Source organism: Octodon degus, unplaced genomic scaffold (genome assembly GCF_000260255.1).
Source record: "Octodon degus isolate 3935 unplaced genomic scaffold, OctDeg1.0 scaffold00083, whole genome shotgun sequence".
Taxonomy (NCBI): Eukaryota; Metazoa; Chordata; class Mammalia; order Rodentia; family Octodontidae; genus Octodon; species Octodon degus.
Window position 1 is genome coordinate 8,233,276 of NW_004524659.1, and position 11,199 is coordinate 8,244,474.

The following is an 11,199-nucleotide window of genomic DNA, read 5'->3' on the forward strand; positions in this document are numbered from 1 at the left end:
AAAAACATAAAATTTCTGTGCAGCGTACTATCCTCTTTGCCCTCCCCTAACTGGAATGTGTGAAAGGACACCTCTAAAACTCTTAACACACTGACTGCCAGATGTGGTGACCTGCACCTATAGTTTCCTTATACTCAGGAACCTGAGGCAGGAGGATCCCTCGAGCCCTACAGTTCAAGGCCAGCCTGAACATAACAAAATGCTGTCCACACATGCATAAGCAGATAAGCATGGCTGCTTAATAAATGACTCCAAATGTAGTGGCACAAACAAAACTATTCACTTAGCGCATGAGCCTGTGGATTAAGAAGATGAACAGAGTATAGTAGAGCAGACACGGTTTTGCTCCACGTTGTTTGGGGCTGCGGCTGGAAGACTCAGGGTGTGGGTCCTCGACTATCCACGGGCTGCTTCACGCTTATGTGCCTGGTAGCAGGCTGCTTCTTGGCAGGGCCGCCATGCTTTCTCATTGGGCACCGAGGCCGGGCTTCTCCGGGGGGCTTAGGCCTCACAGCGGAGTGGCTGAGTTCCCAGGGCAAGCACTAGGAAGGAAAATAGCCGGGGAATACTGGGAGTCACACATCAGGGGTACCTTTTCAGAAGTGAGCCACTGAGGCCAGCTGATTTGCAAGAGAAGGTAGGCTCTATCACTTGTGTGAGCAGTAGCAAAAGATTTGGGGGCACCTGCACTTGGGGAGGCGGGATCACGAGCTTGAGCCAGCCTGGGCAACTTAGTGGCTTAGTGAGATCCTGTCTCAAAGTACAAATAAAAAGGACTGGAGATGTAGCTCAGTGTGGAAGCCCTGGGTTTAATCTCTACTACAAAACAAAAAATTGTAAACATATTTTTAAATCATCCCAAGAGCCAAGTGCAATTTTTTTTTTTTTTTGGCACAACTCAAAGTTTAGTATATAAACAAATTTCAAAATGTCAATTCTACAACAAGACATAGTAATATTTTTTGTAAGTATATTAAATGAAGATAACAAGACAACAATCCAAGAGGACTTTGAAGTAGTCTTAGCTAGTACTTCAAAGTTTTCAAAATATCTCTTTTTCAGTCCCAAGTTTGGGTCCATATATTAAAAAACAAGCAAAGTAGCTAACTGCTATCTATGTGACAGAGGTGAAACAAAATAAAATAAAACCTTTGAAATAAAGGAATATTAAAAAGTATCAGCAATCCTAAGAAAAACAATTCAAAGTGAAAACATTAGGAAAAATCATAATTATTAACTTTGTCCATAAATGGGAAAATAAACATTAAAACAATGAGGCGCTATGCAAAGAAAGCACCAGAATTTTAATAATGCCCTTGTTTGTGGACTGGGCATGTAGCTCAGTGGCACAAGCACCTGCCAGGCAAGGGACAAGGTTATGAGTTTGATTCCTGGTATAGTAAAGACCATGCCTGTGTGGGTGTGGGGACAGGTCTATGGGTTCATGTTGGTGGCTCACACAGGTGGACAAGTTGCTGATGGACAACCTGCAGGCCTCGTTAAATGTTAACCCCCTTACCCTTTGACCCACCACTTGCACTCAGAAGTACTCAGGGGTGCTGGGATAGAATCTAGGGCCATGCACCATCTGGGGTTACTGAGCTTCACCCCAGCCAGCTGGGAAGGATTTTTAAAATCAGAGAAGAAATATGTGTACAGATTGGGCCAGGGAGATGGCTCAGTGGAATAAGTGCTTCCCTAGCAAGTGCAAGGGCCTGAGTTCAATCCCCGGTTCCGCCAAAAGAGAGAGAGAGAGAGAGAGAGAGAGAGAGAGAGGATAGAGAATCATCTATGAAGCCCAAAGGAAGTGTGAATGAAACAAACAGTGAAGCAACACACACGGCATTGTTCTTAAACTACAAAACTATATTCGTGGGCTGCAGATGTAGCTCAGTGGTAGAGCACTTGCCTAGCATGCACAAAGCCCTGAGTTCAATCCCCAGTACCACACACAAACAAAAACAAACAAACTAAGCTAAACTCAACTCAGCTCAGCTCAACTCAACTAAATTTGTGTATTTTCATTTTGGTCACATTCATACAAATATAGAAAGAAATGCGAAGGATTTGCATTAAACTGAGGATAGTGGTTTCCTCTCAGGACTGCCTTAGGATTAGAACTTTGAGATAAGGGTGTGGTTGAAATGTTTTTTCGGGTGTTTTTTGTTTGTTTGTTTGTTTGTTTATTTGCCAGGCATGGTGGTCCACACCTGTAATCCCAGCACTCCAAGGCAGAAGCAGGCAGACCACTGTGATTTCTGAGGCCAGCCCAGGCTACCTAGTGAGTTCAAAGCAATTTGAACTACATAGCAAGACTGTCTCAAAAAACCAAAAATATTAAATAAAATTTTTAAAAATCTATCTCCTACTATTTCTGATTTTCTTTAAGGTAAAATATACATATATTAGCTGTACACTTTAAAAATCAAAATTAAATTATCCTTTCTTCCTTATTTTGTAGTTTGGGGACTGAAGACTTAATCCAGGGCTTTCACGCTGAGCAAACAACTCTAGCCCTTTTCTGGTTTTTGTTTTGAGACAGAGTCCTGTTGCCTAGACCCGATCTGGACTTGCTAGTTCCTGTGTCAGCCTCCCACAGTGCTAGAAACGTGGCATGTGCCACCATACCTGGCCAACTCACAAACCATTTAAAGAGCACAGTTTAATTATGTCTAGTGTATTCACAGAGTTATATAATTATCGTCACAATACATTTTAGAATATTTTCTTCATTTGAAAAAAAAAAATCCAAGGACCGTTTAGCTATCACTCCCTTCCACTCCAAGTCTTTCTACCCTGCCTGCCCTAGGAAACCCTTCATCTACTTGTGGTCTCCATAGATTTATCTATTCAGGACCATTCATGTAAATGGAATTACATTTGTTGTCATATGTTGTCTCTTGTAACTCTGCTCTTTCACTTTGCATGTTTTCAAGGTTCATCTGTGTTATCGCATGTACCAGTACCCCGTTACTTTTTGTGGCCAAGCAGTATTCCGTAGTATGAATAAACCACCTTTTGTTTATCTAGCACTTAGTGAGCATTTAAGTTGGGTCTAACTTCTGAGCCGCATAAATAGTGATGCCATGAATATTTGTGCACCTGTTTTTGTATTAACATATATTTTCATTACTCTTGCATCTCTACATAGGCATGGAATTGCTGGGCCAAAGCGCGGCTCTGTTCAACTTTTTGAGTAACCTCCAGACAACTTTCCAAAGTAGCTGTGCCATTGTACATTCCTAGAAGCAGCAGGCATGGGTCATAATCATTCCACATGCTCCCTGACACTTGGCTCTCGTCTCTTCCAGTACAACCACTCTCATGGATGGGAAGGGAATAGCTCATTGGGTTTTTATCTTATTTTCTTGATGATTGACGATTGAACACCTTTGCATATGTTTATTGGGTGTGTGTGTGTGTGTGTGTGTGTGTGTGTGTGTGTGTGTGTGTCTGTGTGTCTGTATGTGTCTGTATGTGTGTGTGTCAGGGTCTCACTATGGAGTTCAAGCTGACTTTAAGCTTGCTATGTTACCCAGGTTGGACTTGAACTCACAGCAATCCTCCTGCCTCATCCTGCAAGGGCTGGGCATATAGGCATGTACCACCACATCTGGCTCCTTGTTGGCCATTTATACACTTTCCTTTTTTTGAGACAGGGCCTTGTAGTCTAGGCTAATGTTCAATTTGCACTCCTCCTACTTTGGCCTCTTGAGTGCTAGAATTCTCAGCATACACTGATACCTAGCCCTTTTAAAAAATATTTATTTGGGGGGCCTGGGGTATAGTTCAACAACACAGCACCTGCCTGGCAAGCATGAGGTCTTCAGTTTAAATGCCAGTTTCAAAAACAGTTTATTCATTTTTTTAATGTATCAGTTATTTTTTTAGGTTCTCAGTAAGAAATTAGAACACTAATTTATGAGAATAAATTCCATGTGTCAGAGCAAAAACAGATGCCAGGTAGTCCCTGAGCTGTGGAACAGCTTTGATTTTTGCTAAAATCTGTGAGTTCACTGTTTTCTGATCCACCTTGTGCTGCTCTGAAATCTGGTGTCTCTCTTTCTCCAAAAAAAAAAAGTTTATTCAAATGCTTTTTGTTTAACTTAATTTTATTGTTGAGTATTATGTGTTCTTTATATATTCTAATTCAAGTCCCTTATCAGATATGTGATCTGCACATATTTTCTCCCATAGCGTGATTCTTCTAACTTTTTCTTTTTTGCTTTTAGAGTCAGGATGTTACTGTATTTCTCAGCCCAGCTTTGAACTCCTCAGTTTAAACAAAGCTCCTGCCTCAGCCTTCTAAGTACCTGGCATGACAGGAGCGCAATAATCCTCTGACTCCATCTCCTTGATAGTGTCATATTTTAAAAGGATTTTACTATATTAAAAATTATAAAAGAAAAAGGGTCAAGCAACATATATATATATCAGAATTCCCCTCAGCACTCCCAGTATTCACCAGCTCTGCCCATCTCTGCTCAGAATATAGATCTTTTAAGGATTGTCTTTGCTCAGTTTGAAGTTCATTTAAGTTTCTCGGAGATGATTCTAGTCCTTAAAATCAAATTTCTTCTGCCAAATCCAAGACCCTGAATTTATCCAAACTATGGAAAACTGCTTTCGTCACCCATCCACCAAAATACCTCCCACCCAGATCAACAACAGCTTTAATTGCTGATTCAACTCTCAGATTCTACTGCTCCATCGGAGGGGCACCACGAATTTCAAACATTACACATTGGCCAACATGGCCATATTTTTCACATTCCTCCAGGATTTCAATTTCCAAGTCTTCATCAACCTCTCCTGCCCCTGCCACGTTCCTCAGTAGGACATTTTCGTAGGATATTTACGTATTTCTGATCATGGATTTGAATCCGACTTCTTCCAAGCATCTTGAGCCTCGCCCTTCTCCGTGGCAGCCCCTAGAGCGATCTTGAGGCCCGGCCTTCCCAGAAGCCACACTTGCGCTTGCTCTTACGCGCTCCTGTGCCACCCACGTTCACAGGGATGGAGTGCTAGGTCTGCTTGGAGACCTCGGCCTATCCTGTTCCTCGCATACTGGGGAGGAATAGCAGCTTTGCAAGACTGTGATCAAGATCTTGGGTCCTCTTCATGAGGAAAATCTCAGGGTAACTCTGTCTTTCTCTACAAGAGAAGTAGGGGGTGCAATAGCATCGCCTCCCATACTGCTTTTCTCCTCCCCCGCTCAGAGTCTCTTCATCTGTATCAGAATCTGGAGCTGATTGCCGTGAAAACCCCTATCTTCATGTTGTCTGTATGCCTTTCCCTTTCTTCTATCTCTCTTTGGCGCTTTCTCTCTCTCTCTCTCTCTCTCTCTCTCTCTCTCTCTCTCTCTCTCTGTATTTTTATGGAAGGGTCTGCAGGGTATTCAGGGTCTCACTACTAGATCAGACTCATAGTGATCCGCCTGTTTACAGCCTCCCAGGAGCTGGGATTACAGGTGCCAGAGGATAGAACCCTAGCCCCTGTGCCTGCTTGCAGGTGCTTTAATCCACTGAGCTATTTGTCTGGCCCCTTACTTTCTCATAATCATTAGGAAACATAGGATCGTATTCGTCCTCTAAAAAAATAAGAACTTCTTCTGCAGAAAACCTGCTGGGAGCAGGGATCTCTCCAGCCTGCTGCAACATGTGGTGGTGTGTCCACGATCTGCCAGTCATCTGCAGGGCTGCCCGCCTTAAGTCAATGACTGGAGCAAGGCCAACACTTTGCTTTGTTCTTTGGCTCTTTGCCTGAATGAGAGCCGCCTTCTTCACCTGAAGCTGAGACTGCAGAAACTTAAAGTTTTGGGCCCAGCCTCCTGTTTTAGAATCACTGGTTTGCACTCCCAGGTCACCATACAGGGACATCTTTTTGGTATTGCCCACAGGCCATGGCAGAGGTAGCACAGAGCCCAGCTGCACTCAGCTGAAAGCCGCAGACCATAGGAGTCGGCCGTGGTACCCAAGGACAGCAGGCTGTCGGGAGAGCGCCAACCGTGCCATTTGAGGCATACACATTTTCATTTTTGATAAAGTCCAGCTATCTATTTTTTTATTTCATTGCATATTCTTTGAGAATCATATTCGTGGAAAGTATCTGTTTAATCCAAGTTTGGAGGATTTTCTCCTACGTTTTCTTCTAAGAGTTTTATAGTTCTGTTGCTCTTAGGGTTTTGACCCATTTCAAGTTAGTTTTTGTCTATAGCATGGGTGAGGTAAGAGGTCCCACTTCATTCTCTGGCATCTAGACATCCTGCTGCCCTAACATCATTTGTTGGAGAGACTGCTATTGCCCCACAAGTAGATGGGGACCCTTGTTGAAAAATCAATTTATCGTGGATATGTGGATTTTTTTCTGGACGTGAATTCTATTCCATTGATCTGGAGAATTACCTTTATGCAAATACCACACACCCTATCTTAACTACTTTTGTTTTGTAGCATATTTTGAAGTCAGGTAGTGGGAGTCCTTCAAACATCACTTTTCAAGATTGTTTTGGCTATTGTCAACACCTCGAGTTTCAGGTGAATTTGAAGATTAGAAATGTGTTGATTGCTACAAAGAAGCTTATTAATAGGTATTGCACTGAATAATATTAATTTTAGTGCTACATATTATTGTGTTATTCTTACTATTTTATGCAAAATGGGGCTCAAATGTCTTTTCACCAAGTGGTTTTGTGAGACTGAACTTGCAGGAGTTACTAGATGTCAGTGCCTATACCGATTTGACTCCAGAACTGCCAAATGCCTGGTATTTTCCTTTCTATGTAAAGCTTTATTTCCTTCTTCATCTCTGCTCTACTTTCCAGATTTAGAGTACCACCATTTCTTTCTTTTTCTTTTTTTATGTATTTAGTACAGGATCTACATGGTCTCACTACACAGATCAGGCTTGTAGTGATCCTTCCCGATTTTCAGCCTCCTAAAAACTGGGATTATAGGTGCGCCATGCCCAGTCTCACTCAGCTCTCAGTGCACCCCAGAGGCAGGACTGGCATGGCAGTCTGGGGATCAAACCCCGGCCCTGGGCCCCTGAGTCTGCCTAAGCAGGTGCTTTAATCTGCTGAGCTATCTGGTCAGCCCATAGCTGCCACCATTTCTAATCTGCATTACTAAAGAATCTTCTAGAATTCACTCTACCCTCACTCTGGTCTGTAAATCTCCTCCAACCTAAAGTCAGAACATCTCTCTAAAACCTGAACCTGATTTTGCCTGCTCCCTTTGAAAAACACTTCAGTTATTATTCATGACCTTCACGGTAGAGTTGAAACTGGCATCCAGATAAGGCCAATTGGTCTGGTGCCCCACTCCCCCTCCTCAGTGATAACACCAAGCCCTACTTTCAAGCATGCCCCAGGAACTGTAGCCCCAGAGGTCACTGGGCACTGCCATTGTTCCCCACACTGGCACACATGGCAGTGCCCAGGATGCCCCACTCTCCCAACTCTTTGGAAAACTCTCAATCAGCTTTGAAGATTTGACTCAAATGCCACTTCTTTTTTGGTGAGGTGGATGATGGTGGTGATGACAACAGAGCTTGCTATCCAGAAGGGCTTGCCACTTCAGTCTCCCAGAGTGCTAGGATTACAGAGTTGTGTGTTACCAAGCCCATCTTGTTTGTTTTAAAGACTATGTACTGATTTTCTTAATAGCCACTTCAGCCTTCTTATGTTTAAAGCTTATTATATCTTTTCCTACGTACTGGGATTCAATCTATTTGTGGTTTTTTTGTTTTTGTTTTTTTGTTTTTTTTTTTTTACTCAAAGTAGATTGTTTATAGAGAAAATGTAATTGGGCCTTGAAGTTTGTTTGAGACAAAACTATGTAGTCCAGGGTGGTCTCGAACTTGTGGCAGTCCTCCTGCCTCAATCTCTTAAGTGTAGGGATTACAGGTGTGGGCCACCATGCTTAGCTTGAATATCTATCTGATAATCTCTAACTTTTAATTAGAATTCTGGTCATTTTTATTTAACGTGTTTATTGATAGAGTTAATTTAAGCCTAGAATTTTACTATTTGTTTTGTCTCTCCTATTTTTTTTTAATTTCCTTTCGTTGGTTAACTGAAAATGTTTTAAAATTCCATTTAAAAAAAAATAAAATTCCATTTTAACTTCTCCATTGATTTTTGTGGCTACACCTCTCTGCCTTGTTGCTTAGTTATTGCTTTAAGATTATAATACACATCCTAGCACACTTCTTACAGTGTGGTAAGAGTTTATATTGTACTTCACATAAAATCTAGAAAGTTTATAACTACATAGGTCCATTGACCTGTCCTCTTCACTATATTATAATTTTCATAATTATTATGCCTACCCACATTATTAACTCCATAATACAGTACAGTATTATAAATTTGGTTTAAGTAATCATTTGTATTTTAAAGAAATTAAGGCCTGCCCTGCCGGCCCCACCCCCGGGGCGCACTGCAATGGCAATTGAGACTGGGCGTGGTGGCGCACGCCTGTAATCCCAGCATTTGGGAGGCTGTAAACAGGCAGATCACTATGAGTCTGATCTAGTCATGAGACCCTGGACACCCTGTAGACCCTTCCCTAAAAATAAAATAAAATTAAATTAAATTAAATTAAATTAAATTAAATTAAATTAAATTAAATTTAAAAAAAGAAATTAAGAAGACAAAAATAATCTCATGTTTTGCCACGCCTTTGCCATTCAGAGCCCTGTATTCTAATGTGTAGATCTGACTTTCCACTTGGTTCTAGTTTCTGTCAGCACGAAGAACTTCCTTTAGCATTTCTCATAATGTAGATTTGCTGCAGACAAATTTCTGACTTTTTTAAAATCTGAAAGTATTTTTGTTGCAAATTTATCCCTAAGGGACATATTGACTTGACATAGCCCCTTGCGTTGACAGTTTTCCTCCCAGTACTCAAAAGATGTTATTTCTCTAGCTCCCGCCCCACTCTATTTTTGCTTAAAAGTCTCAGAACCGCTCAGATACCTGCGTACAAGATGTTATTTTCTTTGACCACATTCGAGATTCTACTTTATTTGCTTTCAGCAGTTCGACTCTGTTATTCTGGGATACATTGCCACAGGTGCTGATGTTTTTCAAATCCAATTAAGGAATTGCCTGCGCTTGCTGAATCTATAAATTTATGACTTTATCAACTTCCTTCACATACCACCTAGCCCATTTTTCTCTCCTTTTCTAGGACTAGGACTCTGATGCGCTGTGCGTGTATGTTAAATGTTCTGGCATTGTCTAGCAGGATCCTGATGCGCTGCTAATTTATTTCAGTTTTGTTTTTTTTTAAATATGTGTATGTTCCTTCAAATGGAAAAGTGTTACTGAATTATCTTTAATTTCATTGTTTTCTTAAGCCCTTCCAGTGAATTGTTTATTCCTGATATGAAAATTTTCATTTCTAAAATGACCATTTGATCCTTTTTATAGCTTCCTTTCTGCTGAAGCTGCATTCCTTTATTGTGGCAAACATATTCCCTTTATGTTTTTGAGCATAATTATAATAGCTACTTTAAAATCTTTGCCTACTAATTCCAGTGTCTGAATCATTCTGGAGTTGGTCCTTTTTAACTATACTTTCCCTTAGGGTTTTTTGTTCTGCTTGGTTTTGGTTTTGGTGGTACCAGGGATAGAACTCAGGACCTCGTGCTTGCCAGGCAGGCACTTATGCTGCTGAGCTATCTCCCTGGCCCTATACATTCCCTTAGAACAGGTCAAGTTTTCTTGTTTTTTCATACATCAGGGAATCTTGGGCTCTGGGTTCTATGTTCCTCTGAAGGACATCAATTTAGTTTTTAGCTCATAGCTAACTTGACTAAACTCAACTGCAAGCTCTATCTCTCCTGTGGTGGGTGACAGTTCAAATTTAAATTCATTTCTTTTAACATTAGCTGACTGCTTGGTGTCTGTCCCTAACAAATGCAGTTTATAGGTGAAGGAGAGACTTTGTTGGAGTTTATGTACAGAATTGGGTTTTGGACTGTCTTTTTTAGATCTCTCTCTTCACTTTTCAATGAGTATGGAGGTCCAGAGCTTTTGGCTCATCAAGCCAACAATTTTGGAAACTTTTCTACTGGAATTTTAGCAGCCTTGCCTCATGCAAACCAAGACCCATACACAGGCAAAGTGCTATTTAAAAAGAAGCTAAGTCACTCTATGATGTCCTCTTTTACTAAATGTCAACTCCACTGAACATCTTCCCCCTTCTGTGTTCTTCAATACCTTCAGGTAGTTGATTTTTTAGATTCTGTCTAGAGGTTTTTGTTTTGTGAATTGGGGATTTAACCCAAGGCTTTTGCACTGAGTTCTATACTTGGCTTTCATTAAGTTATATTTTAATTTGAGACAGACCCTCGTGAAGCATCCACGCTCTCTTGAACTTGGGATCCTCCTGCCTTAGTCCCCCAGAGTGCCGGAATTATAGGTGTACAGCCATGCAGCCCCATGATCAGCTTGTCCCGAGTTTATGTTGGTTGTATCCTTGGGTTTTTGATGACTGATTATTCCGAAGGATTCTCCAAGGAGGAAAAAAATAGATAAGAATTTTTGATCTAGTTGTTCGAGGGATTTAATAAGTATTTTATAACTGCCCATATTTTTCCACTCCCCTCTTTCCCATCTTTCCCACAACCCTCATCCTCTTCCTCGTTCTCTTCCTCTCAGTGGATTATCTTACTCTTCACAATGCTCTTCTGGTAATCTGGCTGTATCATCCCCATCTGAGGATGAGGAAACAGAAAAGAGGTTAAGCCTCTTGCCAGAGTCACTGCAGATCACAGGCATTCGCACTAGCTGCTGGCTTCGCCACCATTTGCTTCCTCACCCTGATTATGAGAAATGGCTCATAACGAGGCCACGTGTCAGGATCAAGGTGGTAGCTGGAGGGAGAAGGTGGAAGGAATCATTTGTCACTTTGAACTTGACCAGGTCCTCATTAGTCATTGAGTCAGCGGCTTAGCACAGCTGGGCACAACCAACAGAAACCACTGCAATTAAAAAGGAAATAAATGTTGTAGAGGATGTGAGAGAGCTGGCAGCATCTCCGAGAAGGGCAGGGGGATCCAGTCTAGAGGCTTCAGGGCCAGTCACAATGGCCGCCTCTTGCCCAACCTTGGCTGTCTCTTGGCCTCCTTCACCAGGGTGGGATCCAGTCTCGTCTGCTCCTTCACAACTCTTGCTCATGCCTCAGTGGC

General features: G+C 41.6%; 1 pseudogene; it reads right to left on the minus strand.

Moving 5' to 3' along the window:
- Window positions 1-4,567: 4,567 nt before the first annotated feature.
- On the minus strand, window positions 4,568-5,879 carry LOC101574674 (annotated as a pseudogene).
- Between the last annotated feature and the right edge of the window lie 5,320 nt (window positions 5,880-11,199).